The sequence below is a fragment of the Nannospalax galili genome, unplaced genomic scaffold (assembly GCF_000622305.1).
Source record: "Nannospalax galili isolate Female #2095 unplaced genomic scaffold, S.galili_v1.0 scaffold399, whole genome shotgun sequence".
Taxonomy (NCBI): domain Eukaryota; kingdom Metazoa; phylum Chordata; class Mammalia; order Rodentia; family Spalacidae; genus Nannospalax; species Nannospalax galili.
Window position 1 is genome coordinate 4,418,712 of NW_008345053.1, and position 19,540 is coordinate 4,438,251.

The following is a 19,540-nucleotide window of genomic DNA, read 5'->3' on the forward strand; positions in this document are numbered from 1 at the left end:
ATGCTCATTCACTGCTGGTGGGATTGCAAACTCGTGAAAGTTCTATGGAAAACAGCATGGAAAACTCTTAAAAAACTAAAAATGAACCTACCATATGACCCAATTATACCACTCCTTGGCATATACCCAAAGGACTCATCCTATTGTAGAGACACTTGTACAACCATGTTTGTTGCTGCTCTTTTCACAATAGCTAAAGATGGAAGCAACCTAAGTGTCCCTCAGCTGACGCGTGGTTAACAAAAATGTGGTATATTTACACAATGAAGTTCTATTCAGCAGTAAAGAAAGATGAAATAATGAAATTTGCAGGTAAATGGATGGATCTAGAAACTGTTATACTAAGTGAAGCAACACAGATTGAGAAAACCAAATGACATATGTTTTCCCTCATATGTGGCTCCTATCACCAAATCCTTTTATTTCCAGATGATGATGCTATACAGCAGTCCATTTTGCATGAAATAACTACCATTATATGATTTTGACTTAGCCTGATCATCAAACAGTCACAATTGCGTTTGTTGACAGTTGTGCTCATTCATTAAAGGAGTACCACTAAGTATCCAGCCACTCTTCCCAGCCAACTAGTCCAGCCTTGGAAGACAAAAGAAAAATGAGGAAGAACCCAATAGAGGGATGCTTTTGGAAGCCTTTGTCAAGAAACTCCAATGGACTCTCATATGAGCATTTGAAAATTCCTGTTCAGACATTTTTTTCTAGTTCCCTGTCTAGAACTTGTAATGCTAGTTACTCTTGCCTTTACTTCTCCTTCACATCTCCCATTCATGATTCCAGGACTTTGTTTTCTTCTTAGAGACAACCTTTAGAGACAAGAGTTATGAAATTTGGGAGTGTTTTAGATAGACCCACTGTGGGTACTCAAATTGCCTCACCCAGCATCCCTGTTCAGGATGGAAGAAGCCAGAGAGGTCTGTGTCCCTGTTCCCTATTGGCAATTTGGGTAACCCCTTCAGAGGATGGCTTGATAAGAATAGGAGGTAGGAATTGGCTAGTCAGTTAGAGTAAAAAGACCCCAAAGAAAAGTGGCCAGTTTCTTGTCAAAAAGTCAAAGTGTCCTTGGGCCTGTTAGCAGCATACTCTGTTCTAAGGCCAAAAATATCAAAAGTATTTGGGAGCTTGTATCTAATCCTTAAAAGATTTTATGGTTATCTCCTCAGAGGGGGGAATGTGGGAGGGGAGGGAGTGGACATGGATTTGATCAAAATTTTTTATATGTATGTATAAAATTCTCAAAGGTTTTGCAAAAGTTAAGAAACAATAACAGATTTTCCAGTTGCATCCATTTATCTGCAAATTTCATGCTTTCATTTCTTCTTTGTAGGGAATGAACTCCACAGTATAAATGCATCACATTTTCATTATCCATTAATCAGTTTAGAGGCATGTGTTGGATAGTTTTAGCTGTCAGCTTGACACACCTGGGTAAAGGAAGCCTCAATTGGGGAAGTTCCTTCATTGGACTGGCCTGTGGCCAAATCTGTGAGGCATTCTCTTAATTGTTGAGTGATGTGAGAGTGCCCAGCCCACAATGGGTGTTGCCATTTCCGGGCATGTGGGCCTATGATGAATAAGAAATCAGGCTGAGCAGGGGCCAGAGCAGCAAGCCAGTAAACAGAGTTCCTCCATGGTCTGTGCTTCAATTCCTGACTTCACGTTCCTGACGTGTGTTCCTACCTTGGGCTCCCTCAGTAATGAACTGTGACCTAGGATATGTAAGCCAAATAAACCCTTCATTCCTCAAGTTGGTATTGGTAATAATGTTTTGTCACAGCAATTGAAAATACACTAGCAGAGGACATTTAGGTTATTTCCATTTCCTAGTTATTGTGAAAAGATCAGTAACCAATGGTTGAGCAAGAACCTCTGTGGAAGAGCATCCGCATATTTCAGACACAGAGGGACTTGGGGCAATTGAATTGGAGCAATCTGGAAGCCACTTCCCTGAAGTCTCACATTCACAGTGTGAGACGGTGCTATTAAAATTGCCAAGGGAGAAAATCAATGTTCCTATGCAACTGTGAAGCTGATGGCCCACAATGACCAGCCCAGCAAATTATCTCTATTGGTGCAATACTGACACTTTTATCTTAGGGCTTATCAACATCTGTCCAATTGGACTTAAGGCTTGATCAGTAGGAGGGAACCCATGTATGATACAGATAGTCTTGCCAATTGGTTGTTTCCAGGTTTCAATGAGATGTCTTGGAAATGAAACAGAGAGAGATAGAGGAAAACACTCCAATTTGAGTTCTAGCTTCAAAATACAAACATGCACAAAAAGAAAGGAAAGCAATGCTGCTTTATTGTTAAATTTGGAGTGAAATTGTCATGGCAGAAATGAGGACTTCTAAAAACAAATAAAATAGAGATAAGCTTGGCATTGCCAAATCAGTCATGCCCGGTTTTGCTCATGTTTTCTATCTTTCTATTCTTCTCATCCTCCTGTAACCAACAAGTCCCTTTCATATTTTCTTTAAAAATAGTGCACCATTGTTAAAACAAACCACGAATCCTTTCAAAGTGAGCAGACGTCCAGTGTGTGGTAGCTTTTGTTTTAGAACTGAGTGTTTCCAGATAGGACTGCTAATCACTGAATTCTGTTTTTATTCTATTATAATTTCATAATTTATTTATTTAGTTTTTTAAAAAATTAATGTTATTTTTATTCTTTGAAAGTTTAATATATTTATACTATTGTATTTTTGCTAAGAAGTATTTTGCAAGAAACAAATATGAAACCAAAATGAATAGTCTGTAATGTATTTAGCTTCTTTTATGAAATATTACTCTCTGGAATAAATATATTTGTCATTAAATGTGAAAGAAGAGGAGGAAAGAGAAGAGAATCAAAAGAAGGATCAGGGGAAAATTAAGGAGAGCCATGTTTTCTCTCTGCTACCTTAAGTCTTACTAATAATCATCAGTTTTTAAGGACAGAGATAATTTGGCCTCAAGTAATTTCCCACGTTGGACTGGGTATGGTAGAGGTACATACTCATTCATCCAGGAATCATGAGACAGAAACAAGGGACTTGAGAGCTTGAGGCCAGTCTGTACTATGTTTGATTCTTACTGTAATATATGCATATATAGTTAAAATTATGTATGCATGCATCTATATTTATATTATGTAATACATTAAGTCTAGTGGTGCTATTGTGTACATGTGTTTAGGGCTGACCACTTGGAATGAGATAACCTATCTGGGAGCTTGTCCTTGGAGAAAATTATCTCTCCATCAGCATCTATTGATGATATATAGCTCTTCATCTTGGGCTCAGACCCTGTGTCATGTTCCCCATTCAAAATGTAGAGATTTTGTGGGTACAGCTTCCATGTCACGCTAGATTGCAGTATCTAGAAGGAGTCCTGTTCTGTCTCTTCCAACTCTTCTTCCCTCTCTTCCTCATTGTTCCCTGAACCTTAGGTATAAGACTTGCATTGCAGATGTATCGGTTGGCGATCTGCACCAACCAGTTGATTACTGTCTGAATTTTGATCAGCTTTGGAATTTTGTAATGTACTCCATCTGTTGGAAAAATACAGCTTCTTTGAAGATTGATGAGAGCTATGAATGTAAGCTTTTGTCTGTGAATATAAGGATAGATATTTAGAATAGAGTAAGAAATTATGTTTGTCTAGGAACGTGGTAGTAGTAAGTTCTTCAGTAGGGTCTATGCCTTCTCTAACAATATGTACTTGACTATGTGAGTCTCCAAATGCTTCTCTCTCCACCATCCAGGACTGAGGTTACAGGTACCACCACATCTGTTTTTTTATGTGGTTACTGGGAACCCAAACAATTGGGTTTACGAGTATTTTTTGAGAATCTTTGCATCTATGTTCATTAGGGCTATGAACTTTTAGTATTGGTTGTTGTTGTTGTTGTGCCTTTCTCGGGTTTGGGTGTTAGAGTAACACCGGCATCGTAGACTGAGTTTGGGAGTTCTCTCGTTATTTCTATCTTTTTGAATAATTTAAACAGAACTGATTATAGATCTTTGAATGTCTGAGAGATTACATTCTTCTTGGTTTAACTTTGATGGTTTCCATGAAATTAAAAATTTGTCCATTTCTGATTTTCAAATTGAATAGAGTACAGGTTTTTAAAATCTTCTCAGCCAGGTGTGGTGGTGCACGCCTTTAATCCCAGCACTCAGGAGGCAGAGGCAGGCAGATCCTTGTGAGTTCAAGGCCAGCCTGGTCTACATAGTGAGTTCAGGTGAGCTGGGCCTACAGGGAAACCCTGTCTCAAAAAGACAAAAAAAAAATTAAAGTCTCTTATAATGTTCTGGGTTGTTCTTTGTCTGTTGTGATGTTTCTCCTTTCGTATCTGATTTTGTTTATTTGGATTTGTTCTTGCTTTCTTTAGGTTAGCTGGGTTAAGGGTTTGTCTAGCTTGTTTAATTTTCAAAGAATAATCTCTTAGGTTCATTGATTCTTTGTGTTTTTTGCTTTGCTTCTATTTAATTAATTTCTGATTTTTGCGATTTCTTCTCATCTAGGTTTGTGCTTGTTTTGTTCTTGCTGTTGCATATTCTTAAGTTGCACCATTAAGTCATTTATTTATACTCTTTCTGATTTTTTTAATGTAGATGCTTAGAGCTATAAAATCCCTCTTAGGACTGCTCTTGATGTGTCCTAGACGTTTTCTGTTGCTGTTGTATTGTTATTTTCATTTAGTTCTAGGAATACTTTTCTTTCTTTCTTGATCTCTGATCCACTCATCACTGAGGAGTTTGTTGCTTAATCTCCTTGAGTTTGAGTAGTTACTAGAGCCTCTTCTGTAACTAAGCAAACAAACAAAATCACAGAATCACAACAAAAAAATTGGTCAAAAAGAAGCATTCCAGTTTTACAGAACCAAGAATTTACTTTCTTCTCAAGAACACATTCCTTTAGAAATTTCCTGTTTTTTAAAGTTTTAAAAAATATTTTATTTATTATTTTTATTTTGTGTGTATGTATATATTGTATGTAAATGCACCCATGCCATGCAATGCCTGTGGAGGTCAAAAGAGGGAATTAGATTCCCCTGGAACTGGAGTTATGGTGGGTTATGAGCTGCCATGTGGTTGCTGGGAATCTAACCTAGGTACTCTGAAAGAGCAGCCAGTGCTCTTAACTGCTGAGTCATCTCTCTAGCCTCAGTCATTCTTAAGCTTTACTCCATTGTGGTCTGATAGAAATTATCAAATTATTTCAAGTTTATTTTGTATTAGTTGAGGTTTGTTTTGTGCCCCAGTTTGTGGTCAATTTTAGACAAACTTCCATGGACTGATGAGTAGAATGTTTTTCCTTGGTGCTTGGATGGAATACCCAGTAGCTGTCTGTCAGGACCATTTGATGCATAATATCATTAAATTCAGATGTTTCTCTGTTTGTCTACTTGACCTGCCTGTTTTAGAAAGTGGGGCATGAAAGTCACCTACTAATACTACTACTAAGTTGGGGTTCATCTGTGTCTTGAAGTCCTGTAATACTCATTTTATGAAGTTTTAGTACACCAAAGTTTTATGCATAAATGTTCATGATTGTAATGTATTCTTAGACAATTATTCTCTAGATCAATATGAAGTGATCATTTTTAATTTCTTCTAATTAATTTTAATTTGAAGTCTATTTCATCAAATATTGGAATTGCAATGCCTACTTTTTTTAGTGCCATTTGTATGGGTATGTTTTCCTCAAGTTAGAGAACTTTTCTTCTCCTATCCTGCTGACAATCGGGTCAATTTCATTGACTTGAGAGTTTTTCCTCCCTCCATGCCTATCATATGCATATTGGTATTTTCATGGTACCCCACATTTAATTTTTTTTTTACATTCTCATCTTCTATCATCTAATTCTTCAAGTTCACAGTGCAGTCTTGACACTATGTTTTCCACTTCATTCATTTTGTTGAAGACATTTTTTCCTGCCATTAAAAATGGGCTTATTGAGGTTTTCAATTAGGTGTTTATTTCGGCCTGAATTTTCTTCACTATTTCTGTATCTTTAGTTAATTCACTTTTGTGAAATTCTGAGTTGTGTTTATCATGTCATTCATCGATGTATTTCTTTTTTCTTGAGCTTTAGTAATGAATCTATCCCTGTCTTCTTTCATTTCTTTGTTGTTAATGTGTTTTTTAAATTCATTGAATTCTTTGAACACATTTTAAAAAATTTTTCTTTTAAATTTTGTGAGCTAGTTTCCTCTAGCCGTTTCTCACCATAGAATACTTCTATAGGTATTGGTGCACTTTGATGGGGACCTATTATTTTGAGTTTTCATTTCACTTGTGTTTCTTTGTTGTGGCTGCAACACTTGAATATTTTTGTTGCTTGTGTGTTTGACATGGTAATCAAGTCTGACTTTGTTTCCTTGGAGTTTGATTGTGTTTATATTGATGTAGCTTGGGTGCTTTCTGATGCAGTAAGAACATTTAGTAGGCCTGGGCTTCTGCTACTCAGGAGCTCTCCAGGATGGTGAAAGAGCCCAGCTAGTCAGATGCTCTTCTGTAGCATCGAGAGCAAATGCTAATAAGATGGACTGGTTCTTAGCAGCTAGCAGAGAAGGCCTGAGCTCTGGAGCAGATGAACTGGACATGGTCCCAATGTAGAGCCCTGTTCTTCTTAGAATACTACTGTAGTCTTTAAAAATTATTTATTATTATGTACAAGAGGGTTTTATTATTTTTTAAAATTTTACTGTATTTTTTGTGTATGAGTGCTTTGCCTACATGTATATTAGTATGCCTATGTATGCAGTGGCCACAGATGTTAGCACATGTCATCAGATCCCATAGAACTGGAGTTACAGCAAATTGTTAGCAACCGCATGAGTGCTGGAAATCAAACCAAGGTCCTTTGCAAGAGTAGCCAGTGCTCTTACTTGCTGAGCCATGTCTCTATCCCTTATTTACTTATAGCCCAGGCCCAACTTATCAGGGATGGTGCAGCCTAAAGTGGTCAGGGCCCTCCTACATCAATTAGGAATCAAGAAACTAGCTCACAGAAATACACACAGGACAATTTGGTGGAGGAAATTCCTCAATTGATGCTCCCCTTTCCCAGGGAGTTCTAGTTAGTGCTAAATGGACAAAAACTAACCAGCACAACATACCTCCCTGTAACAGATATATCCATAAACATGTAAACATAGAAGAATATAGATTCACCGGTATTTGTTTACATAGATATTATGTGTACATATGCCCACTACATTTTGTTGGGAATTCAATTGTTCTGAGTTTGAGGCTGAGCATATTGGGGATTAAAATAGGCTTAATTTATAGATGAAATAGCCTGGTTCTTCAAAAATTACAAACAAATATTAGCCATTTCAAATACTGAGATATGAGAAATTAAAATTATTTGATTAATTTCTCTTCTGTGAAGTTGAAAATGAATAAAATTTCATTCAATAATTATGGTTTAAACGAACATACTGTGGTTATTTAAAAGAGAATGTCTCCCATAGGCTCCCAGAAGTTGAACACTTGGTCAGTTAGTGGCGCTGTTTGGGTGAGGTCATGGAAATCAGGAAGTGTGCCTTGGTAGCTCAAGTATGTCACTGGGGGCAGCTTTGAGATTTCATAGCCTTGTCCTGTTCTCAGTATCCCTCTGCTTCCTGAGCTTGCTCTAAGATGTGAATACTCAACGTTCTACTCTGGCTGCCTCCTGCCATGCCTCCCTGATCATGATGGACTCTCATCCCTCTAGAATCACAAGATCAAGAAACTTCCTTCTCTAAGTTGCCTGAGTCATTGTGTTTTTAAAATTGTTGTAACATAAAAGAAACTAATTCATAGAAAAAATGAAAATGGAGTTTTATAAATGGAGTTTTTGAAACTTCATTAATATTAATATCTGTATTTAAGATCATTGTCATTATTTGTATTGGGGGATATGTATATATGTGTTCATAATGCCATGTATACATGTGTCTGTAGCTGTGCATGTATATGGAAACCAGAGATCAACATCAAGTGCTCCTCTCAAAATCTGTATTTTTTTTGAGATAAGATCTCTCAGTGAACCTGGAATTTATGTGTTCTAGGGATCTGCCTGCCTCTATTTCCCCAGTTCTGGATTACAAATGCTACAGTTGTGCCTGGAGTTTACATGGGTGCTGGTGATTAGAGTTCAGGTCTGCATGCTTACAGAACAAGCATTTTCCAGACCGAGCCATCGCCTCATCCCTGCTTTTTGTAAATAATAATTTTTTTATTACCAGACAAAATAATAGGTGTACTTATGCCATTTACATAAATATATTTGTTTTGTTTTATCTTTCATGCTAATATTTTGAGGCAATTCATCAGTTTCTTAACAAATCTTCCTTCTCTTACTATCGACAAAGAATTAGAGTTGCATAATTAAATTTCCACTAATAACATTAAATTGTTATGGAGAAGGAAATTCTATCAGTTAAGGTACATGGGGCCATGATTTAATCTTAATGGATTACTATAGAAACTGTATTTTATAATTAATGACTGACATAAGAAACCTTAAATAAGTCTTCTCTGCCATCTTATGCTAAGTACAGACTTCTTCATTGTTGGTAAAGCATTTTCTAGCCAAGGGCAAGAAATAGAATATTGGTCCCTATGGGAATAAATAGCTTTAGTCTGGTGTGTGTGTGTGGTGTGTGTGTGTGTGTGTGTGTGTGTGATGAGCATGTGGAGACCAGAGGATAAATAGTGTTGGTGTTCCTCAGGGACCATCCACTTTTTTCTTTTCTTTTTTCTTTTCTTTTTTTTTTTTTTGAGACACAGTCTCCCACTGACTTAGGGAAGGCAGACTGGCCAGTGAACACAAGGCAATCCATCTGTCTTTACCTCTCAAGCACTAGGATTACAAATTCATGACACCATGCTCAGTTTTTTTTTTTAATGTGGATTCTGAGGATTGAATTCAGAGACTTATGTTTACATAGAACACATTATCAATTGACCTATGTGTCAAGCAGTAAATACCTTAATTTATTTTCTTTGTCAGGTTCCAATCAAGTTGAGCCAAATACAGACTGAATATTAGTTAACTCCTTTTTATACATCTTTGTTAAATATTTAGCTCTCAAAACATTTCAAAGTTCCTCACCTCTGAATAAGAGTTTTCTGGCTGTGCCCTGAGACTGAAACTGGGCCAGAATTCTGCTGGGTAAGCTTGCATATCATCAGCCCTATGAGTTAACCTTCTAGGACTGAGACCATCACCTGTCCATCTCCTTCCTCCTTGCCTCAGAATCTTCAGTCTAAGTTCCGGACAGCAAGTAGAGAACGCCACATGGGGACCGGAGAGCTGGCAACTGTATTTAAATTCACAAGACATAACTATCATATCACATTTTTAAAAATTATTTAATAACCACATGATTAGAAGCATCTCATTACAGCATTAACATATTCAATAACAATTTCCAGAGCAAAGATGTATCCATTTCAAAAGCGGCTGTAAATTTTTAGGTTCACAGTGGAATTAATACAGTTATACAATACTGAACTCAGTATAAACCCTACAAGACATAAAAATGAACGAGGTTTTAACCTTAATAAAAGATCTACATTTCATTTTAAAATATACTGGTTCATACAGGAAAACTCATTTTTAATTCTACTAACACTTAGATGTTGGCACATGCATTTCTAATTTCTATGTATCTGGTTATTACTAGTCACAGTCAGTTACATTCAGATCCTTGGCACCTGAGTATGGATATAAAGTCATCAGGTAGATTTCAATGGTAATGTTTTCCACCTCTACTAATTAACGTGAAGCAAATTTTTATGCTTCTTCCCCAGATATAACTCCTCTTTTTATTTGCTGATTTTTTTGGGTGTATGTATTTCACAGAGAACATCCTGAACAACTGTATTCAACTATTTACCCACATCCCAAATGGCACCCTCCCATAGCCTCCCCCACTCCAGTGGAGCCCATATACTCTGTCATCCGTGTTACTGTACACTGTGTTGTTGGCACCCCCAGCCATTCCCCTGTGCTTGTCCATCTGCTGAATCTAGTCAGCCTATCTAGAGTTCCTTGTTCTGGGAAGATCAGGTGTTCCTCATCTAGCAGCAATCAGTTGCCAATATTCCTTTAGATAAGATTGGGGTCTGCTGTTCCTTTTCCCAGTTCTATGCTGGGTTACTTCTGGGATTCTCTTGGGCCACTTTGGCCAACAACTCAAAGGAAGGTATCTCCTGTCTGGCATTGTTTCTTGTTATATAGCCTTTAGCTATACACATGAACTCTTAAAAATTATATTTAGCCCTTTAATCTTTGGTTATACATTCCTTTTGGGTGTTTAAGGTCATACAGTTGGCTCAGATAAACCAATTTACTTATACTCTTAAGTCCATTTGAGGATCTATTCCTCAGGGGTCACATTTTAAAGATGCTTTTTGGAGGCCTACTCTTCTGTCTCATTTTATAAATTGCCAAAGACAGTGAAAGACATTGCAGACCAGCTTAATTATCATGTTCTGTGAGCATGCTGTGAGAATGGATTAAGGGGAGGGGAAGGGGAAAGAGATAAAATATCCATGACACAAATTAGTATTTAGCCTACATTTTTGAAATCATGTTGATTTCATCCTGCCAGCACCACTGCTTACATTCAGCATAGAACAGACCAAATCTTCAGTTTTAGCTCCATGATATTACTGTCTACATTTAAAATATGCTTTTTCCTAGGTTCCTGATGTCTCTAAACATCCTGTACTGTATAATTCTACTTAGAAAGATGGGAACTTGATTATGTCAAAACACAGAAAATGAACTATTTAGGCCTGAAACCCACTCTTGATACCATCCTCTACCACTGTGGTTAAGCTTCAGAAACTTTAGACTTTGTGCTTAATAGTGAAATAAGATAATGATATCATCAATCTCCCAAATTAAATAAAAATATGATCTTGTAGTATATAAGAGGAGTTGTCACAGATAGAGATCTATTTCAATTTTCATAGAACTGACTTGATTAAGGGACATTTTACTGATAGCATCTTTGAATGGCTGAACTTATTCAAATCTCTAATGATTGATATGCTCATCAAGCAGAAGAAAACATATGAAAAGTTAACACACTCTTTCATTATTAAGTGATTGCCCGAGGTAGTCAGCATAGATAGCAGGTATACAAACAGCAATTCCTGAAGCTCGTTCCCCAATACCCAGCCTAACTCCCTGATTTTGGCCAGTGTATGATTCCCCTGAAATTACTTGTGGAGATCTTTGTTTTCTTCCTCTTACTATTATTGTACCTTTGTACTTTGCAACTTCACTAACATATCAGTGACATAAGGTTTACAAAGGGTTAATAAATGCCCTAGACCTCAGGTCTTGAAGACAACCTCAGAAGTTTAAGTTTAAAATTTGGAAAGTAACTTGGGTCAACAGAGTCTACTTTTGATGCATGCTAAATTTCTTTGTAACAACATGGGGAAGAATTTCCTTTGAGATCTTTTCTCCTTGGCTTGGAAAAGAGCCAGCTATCTTGTTCCCAGAGTCAGTTCATCATTCTTTGGGTATGTTGGAGCCCTACTTTCTGCCTTCATAAAATGTCCATATGGCCTGATTTTTACTTATTTCTGTATAAAGACACACTCTCTGTCTCCAAAAAATTGTGTTAAGAGGGATACCTAAAATCTTCTAGTGGTTATCTGTCATAGTCTCAGCTAAGTAGAATTAACAACTGCTAGTTCCCCAAATGCACTCAGTGCATCTGAATAAAATTATATTTAATCAAAAGTTACCTACAAATGAGTAGAAAAAGAATAGAGAGAGATTTGTGTGTGTACTGAAGATTTGGAATCTGAAGACTTAGACCCCAAGGTCAGGAGTTCTTAATTTCAATGGTGGGAAGAGGATGAACTGGGACATAACTTATAATGTGAGGTTGACAGTTCTATGGGTGATATATCCTTGAAATGAGGTTCCAAACTTAAGCATTTTGCAAATCTCAAAATAAAAATCAACATCCAAAATTATTCACAGGACCAGAATGGCAGAATTATACAAGCAATATCTAGACTTGTGAGAAAACCCAAACTTCCATTATGTGCCACTGAGGATCATGGCTCATGGAAATCAGTTCTAAGGAGCATGGAGTTTATATAATAAAGGTAATTATTGGAAATTATTAAGGAAAAATATCAATGTCATTGGAGTTGAAAAGTAATGACAATGACCAGCATTGCATGACCAAAATAATGAAAACTCTACTTTCTGTTACCTGCAATAATGTGGAAGTTGGAAAACATATTCTTAAACCTTTAGTGGGAGTAAATACCACGATTACCAGTAGAAGTATTGGAAAAGTCACTTACCTGATTTCAGCTGTCCATAGCATTGAAAAGCAGGAGATGGATGAAGTAAAGCACTGGTCATTGTTGTATTAGAATTTGGAAGGTGCATAGAAGCCCGGTCATAGGAGATTAGAAAATATAACCAGTTCTCATCTTTCATCTCCCTCCAGTCAGTAAAAGTCTCTCAAAATAATATATAACTTGGGGCCAAGGTCAAATCAATTGTGTTCTAGTAAGACCCTGTGAGGTACTCACTTTCAGAGTTGAGGCAGTGTCTATCTGGTTCTTACATCTAAGCAAGAGGACTTCAAAGAACTGTCCCCCAGCAACCCTGTACATTCAAAATGGTATGGAGCAAGACTAGAGAGAGATGTTTGCCTGGAAAAGAATTTATGTTTGTCTTTTTCCAAATGGATATAAATTGAATGAACTATAAAAAAGAGTTAGGACATTGAATTTAACATGAACAACCATCTATCAGAGCTGAAATTCACATTAATCAAAATGCAGTATACATCCATTTGTCAGCCTTCCTCCCTCCCTCCCTCCCTTCCTTCTTTCCTTCCTTCCTTCCATTCATTATTGAGAATTTCATACATGCATATAAGGTGTTTTGATCAAATCCATGCCCACTTGCACCCCTCCAGCTCCTCCAGTATCTCCCCATCACTTTTTCCTGACAACTTCATGTACTCTCTCTTTTTTTCTATTCTTCTGAGAGTGCTGAGAGATACATTAATCTATTAGTATAACAATAAATAATAAGAAGTCATTTTGATTCCATGTCCATGTAGCAGAATGTTAGTAGTGGTATCTCACCTAGGGTCTATGATTTAACCAGACACACGTTCTTGGCCCAGAGAACAATGCCAGGTATGGGTTCCATATTGTATAGGAGGCCCTAAATCTAATCAGAAAGTATTTGTTTACTCCCATAATATTTGTGCCTCTGCTGCACCGGTGGGTGTATCTTTCCAGGCCAGTAATTATTGTAGGTCATAGCATTCACAGTTAGTAAGAACGATGATTACTTTTCTTTTCTGGTAATGTGAATAGCATTTTCCAGCACTGTGAAAGCTAACCAGTTAAGATGAAACTCAGCTCAGTATCAGCTAGACTTATCCATGACCAAGTATGTGATGTCATTATCAACAGGGTCATATCATAAATTTCTGGAAAATGTCCAAGAGCATCAGCAGGAGCCCCCTAATGCCTGTGAGTCTGTGGAAATGCCCTGTTGTGTGTTATATGGGATATTGTCCATAGGGGTAACACCATCTATACTCATTTTATATGTGTACTTGTATATGTTTTAGAAAGATTCTATAGTATTAGGTTTCCAAACAACTTGCTCAAAAGGTCTTTAGTGTTAGTTTTCCTTCCCCATATGCCCTCTTAGGCCCTGCCCTCCCATTAGGTACCTCATTTAACCCTTTTTGTTCCATGATTCCCCCTTTACTGTCACTGCATTCCACCTCCCCTCATTGAAATCCATCCCCAATCCCCCTTTACTTGTTTCCTGACCTCTGTGAATATTCCAAGAGCAAAACACATATTTAAAATCCCAAACTAACATTCAAAAATGAGAGAAAACATGGGCAATTTATCTGAATCTGGATGATTATCTCACTCAAGTGGTTTCCAGCTCCATCCATTTTCCTGTGAATCTTATTATTTTGTTTTTCTTAAACAGATGAATATTATTCCATTGTGTAACTGTATCACATTTTCCTTATCTATGCATCAGTTGATGATCTGCCGTGTTTCCATTTCCAGGCAATTATGTTTGGAGCAGCACTGAGCATGGATGGGCAAGTGTCTTTGTAGTAGGATATAGAGGTCTTTCAGTGTAAACCATGAGTGATATAGCTGAATTGTTTGATAGGTCTATTTCCAGCATTGTGTGTAACCTCCATGTTGATTTCCATACTGGCTTCACCAGTTTGCCCTCCCAGCCACAGTGAATATATATTCCCCTTTCCCCACACAAACACAGCAATTTTTGCTATCTTTAGTTATGTTAGCCATTTTGACTTGGGTAAAATGGAATCTCAGTACAGTTTTTATTTGATTTTCCTGATGTCTAATAAAGTCAAACATTTTAAACTATATCCTCAGTTATTTGCATTTAAGTTTTTGAGAATGCTCTGTTTAGTTCCTTGTCAGAATTTTTAATTGGGATGCTTGTTTTCCTAATGTTTATTTTTTTTAGCTCTTTGTATATTATAGATGCAATTCTTACATCAGATACAGAGCTGGTAAAGCTTTTTTCCCCATTCTTAAGCTGACTCCTCACTAGAATGAAGTTTCTTTTGTTGCACAGAAATAAATTTGAGTTTCACAGTGTCCTATTTGCCAATTGTGGCTCTTAATGTCTGCTCTACAGGAGTCCCATTCAGAAAGTCCTTTATTTGTTTATAAGTTGATGTATTTCCAACTTTCTCCTCTATCAGAATCAGTGTATCAGATCTTATGTTGAGGAGTTGAGTTGTGCATAAGGTAACAGGTAGGTATTTAGTTTCATTCGTCTACATTCACTTCTGCATCTAGTTTGAACAGGAGAATACATTAAAGACATTGTCTTTTCTGCAGTGTTTATTTATGGCCCAGTTGTTAAAAGTCTGGATGCTGTTATGTAAATCAATTTATTCTGTTCCAATGATCATTGTATCTGTTTTACATCGGTACTTACTTTATGAATATAGCTCAGCAGCATAACACAAAATCGAGGGTGATGATACTTCCAGTATTTTATTTTTCAGAGGCGTTTGATTATCTTTGATTTTGTTTCCATATAAAATTTGAGATTATCATTTTTCAAGTTCTTTGAAGAACTGTGTTGCAAGAGTGATGGGGATTGTGTTAAGCTTGCAAATTGCTTTTGGTACGATGACCATTTTCACAAAATGGTAAGATGACCATTTTCACAATATTGATCTTACTGATCAAGGAGCATGGGAGCTCTTTTCATCTTCTCGTATCTTCTTCAAATTCTTCAATCTCTAAAATTTTTTTATTATTCAAGTCTTACAGTCCTTTGGTTAGGTTTATTCCAAGAGTTTTTCAAGTTATTATGAATGTTTCTCTCATTTCTTTCTGTTGATTGTCATTGTATAAAGGAAGGCTACTGATAATTTGTGTGTCAATTTTGTGTTCTGTTAATTTGCTGAATGTTTATCAGGTTTAGGAGTATCCTATATTCTGTAAATAAGGATACTTGCACTTCTTCCTTTCCAATTTGCAATCTGTTTCATATCTTTCATTTGTCTAATTGTTATAGCTAAATCTTCAGCCCTATATTGAACAGGAATATAGAGAGTGCACATCTTTGTCTCATTTCTGATTTAATGGAGCTGCTTTGAATTTTCATTTAGATTGATGTTTGCTGTTGACTTATTGTGTATTGCCTTTATTATTTTCATATATGCCCCAAATATTCCCATATTCTGCAGGATTTTACCATGAAGCGATATTGGATTTAGTTAAAAGTCTTTTCTGCATTTATTAAGATGATTAGTGCCTTCTGTCCTTAAGGTTGAACTATACATTTTTGTTTTCTCTTTGCCTGATTTTGGTATTGGAGTAATACTGTCTTCATAAAAGGAAATTTGAAATATTTCTTTCTTTTATATTTTATAGACTAATTTGTGGAGTATTGGTATTTGTTCTCTTTTTGAAGGTCTAGTAGTACTCTGTACAATATACATCTGACCCTGGGCAATTTTTAGTTGAGAGATTTTTCATTGCTGCTCTTATTTCATTCGTCATTATGAGTCTATTGCTCATATCATCTTGATTTAATTTGTTTACATCATCTTGATTTAATTAAAAAATTTTTATTGAGTTTTTGTAATTTTATACTACAGTTCTTAATCAAATTTAGCACACCTCCCCCATCCATGCACCTCATTACCCCAACCAGAACTCATGTATTCCACCATACATATTAAGTCCTATACAGTCAAGCATTTGTATCCAGATGTCCTTCTGTGTAAAATCACCCACCAGAATCTAGTCAGCTCATCTAGAGAGTATGCAAGGCATACTCTCCCTTATCCAGCATCAGTCAGTCTCCAATAGTTCTCAGCCTAAAGCCAGCCCACCATCCACCCTCTGTGCCCTTGTTTAACTGAGCTGACATGGGTCCTGTGCTCAATGCCACCATTGCCACAAGTTCACATGTACAAGCTTCCTGTGGCCTGAAAGCCTCTGCTTCCCTGTGTTCATGAACCAGCCCTGGCTCTTACACTCTTTCCACCCCCTCTTCCACAATGGTCCCTGAACCACTGGGTAAGGTTCAATATAGTAGTCCTATCCAGGGACATTCATTCTTCAGTTTCTTATTCTTTAAAACTGTGGCCAGTTGTGGCCTTCTGTGTGTGTGTGTGTTTCACTCTATTGTACAAAGAAGCTTTACTGGTGAGAGTTGAGAGATGCATTAGTTTTCTCTCTACCCCTTGTTCTGCTATGTTCCATGAACCTTAGTGGTAGAGGTTCAACTGTAGATGTGTCACCTAGTACTGGGCATCTCTCAGATGTGTGTTCTCTGTGTCTGAACAGTTGTGGAACTCTGCAGTAGCCTCCATCTGTTGTATTAAAAAGCTTCTTTGGTGAGTGTTGTATGGTATGTTTGTCTGTAAATATAAGGATTCATATCCAGCATATGGTAAGAAATTTCATTTGCCTAGAGATAATGAAAGAGATAGGGTTTTCTCTGGGATCTATGTTCTCTCCCGATGTGTGTATTTGGCTGAATTTACAGTGCCACCTCTGACTTCACTCCCATTGAGAGGACTTTAATCCCAATTAGATAGCTGTTAATTGTTCCCCAGATTTAGTTTTGATGGGTGATATATATTAAGAATTCCATGCATGTCTTTTACATTTTTCAGTTTAGTGTAATATATATATTTTTTAAAGTGGGTTCTTATGATTCTCTGAATTTCTTCATTATCTGTTTTACTGTTTCTCTTTTCACCTCTGTTTTTATTAATTTGGTCCTCTTTTTGGATTAATTTGGCTAAATTTTTGTCAATGTTGTTAATACTTTAAAAGAATCAACTCTTTGTTTCACTGCTTCTTTGCATTTTCTCATTTCTATCTCCCTAATTTCAGACCTGATTTTGATTACCTCTTTGTGTCTACTCTTTTTGGATGATGAGTGTTCTTTATTTTTCCAAGGTTCGGGTACATCATTAAGTTATTGATGGGAGATGTCCCTAATATTCTGATACAGGCACTTAGCATTCAAATGTGCCTCTTAGTAACTTCTTTCATTGTGTTCCATAGATTTTCATCCAATTCTAGAATTTAAAAAAGAATTCCTTTTTGCATTTTTCTATGACTGATTTTTATTTAATCATGTGTTGTTTAGTTTCCATAAATTTGTGTATTTTCTGTATTGCTATTGATAACCAGTTTTTCCCTCTGTGGTCAGATAGAATGCAGGATGCTATTAGCATTTTCCTATATTTGTTGAACCTTGCTGTGTATTACATATGAGGCCACTTTTGGAGGAAGTTCATGGGCTGCTAAAAAGAATGTGAATTCTTTACTATTTTGAAGGACATGTTCTGTAGATATCTGCCAGATCCATTCGGTTTATAACCCCATTTAATTCTGGAGTTTCACTACTTAGTTTCTTTCTAGATGGTCTATTTGTGGGAGTAGGGAATTAAACTCACACACTACTGCTCTGTTGGAAACAATCTTGAGGTTTTTAGTCCAATACTGTTTCTTTTATGAAGTTGAGTATCCTTTTTTTGTGCATAAATGTTTAGAATTGCAATATACTCTTGGTGGATGAGTATGAATGTTCTTCTTTATGTGAGTAAGTTACATTTTAAGGTTTTGTCAGATGAGTAGCTATGCCTGCTTATTTCTGCAGTCCATTTGAGTAGAATACATTTTCCACCATTTTACTGTGTTGTCTATCTTTGCTGGTGAGGTTTACTCCTGGAGATGCAAAATGACGGATCCTGTTATCTAATCCAATACATTAATCTCTACCTTTTATTGTTGTATTGAAACCATTAATATTGAGAATTATTATTATTGATCAATGCTTATTATTCTTGTCATATTGTTGCTTTAGTGGTGTTTTCTTAGACCCATTTTGGTAACTGTTCCAGAATTATTTGTGAGTCTGTGTGCCCTCTTGGATGTATTTAATCTTCTCTTTAGATTTAAATATTCCTTCTATTATCTGCTATACAGTTGACTTAGTGGACATGTGGACACATTGTCCTTAAATCTGTTTCTACTATGGAAAATTTTTCTTTCTCCTTCTATTATGGCTGATAATTTTGCTTAATATAGTAGACTGGGCTCTCATCTGTCTTCTTTCACTGCTTGTTTGTCACTGGTCCATGACTTTCTGGCTTTCATAAGCTCCACTGAAAAATCAACTATTATTCTGATGGGTCTGTCTTTATATTAGACTTGACTTTTCTTGCAGGTTTTGATAACATGTATAGTAGAAAAACAAGAATTTACATGATATCTGTTAAGTGTAACACTAATAGATTTAAAAATAAAAGAATAGTAGTTAGAGAGATAGCTTAGCAGTGAAAACTGGCTGCTCTTGCAGAGGGCCCAGTTTCAGTTTCCAGTACCCACATGGCAGCTCACAACCATCTATAAATCCAGTTCCAGGGGATCAAACACTCCTCTGGTTTCCAGGAGCAGTATATGCACAAGTATACTTACATGCTGACAAAACACTCATATACATGATGTAAAAACAAACAAAAATCCATAACTGGAGAATAATTTGAAGCAAAGAGAAGACTTTTTAATAAGACCATAAGATGACAAAAGATATAATTAAAGCACTAAAGGATGAAATTGCTGAGTTTCACAGAGAGAGGCAGAAAGCTGAAGGCATACAGGTGATGTTGGAGTCTGCAACCACAGAAATAACTTCCCATAGACAAACTTGTCCAAAAATGTGCTCTCATTTTCTTCTCAATGTATATTCATATTGAATTTTGTGCATTCCATATAATACATCATATTTACACCCTCTCCCCCATCTATACTCTGCATAAAGCCCCACCGGATTTCATGTATTCTGTCATATTTGTTAAGGCTTATTGATCAAGTCAAGTTTATGTACCCAGGTGTCCCTCAGTGTGAGTTCATCCACTGCAGCCTGTTCAGTCTAATATCACTCCTGTAAAGAAGATAAATTTTGACTCACCCAGCAGTGACTGCTTCC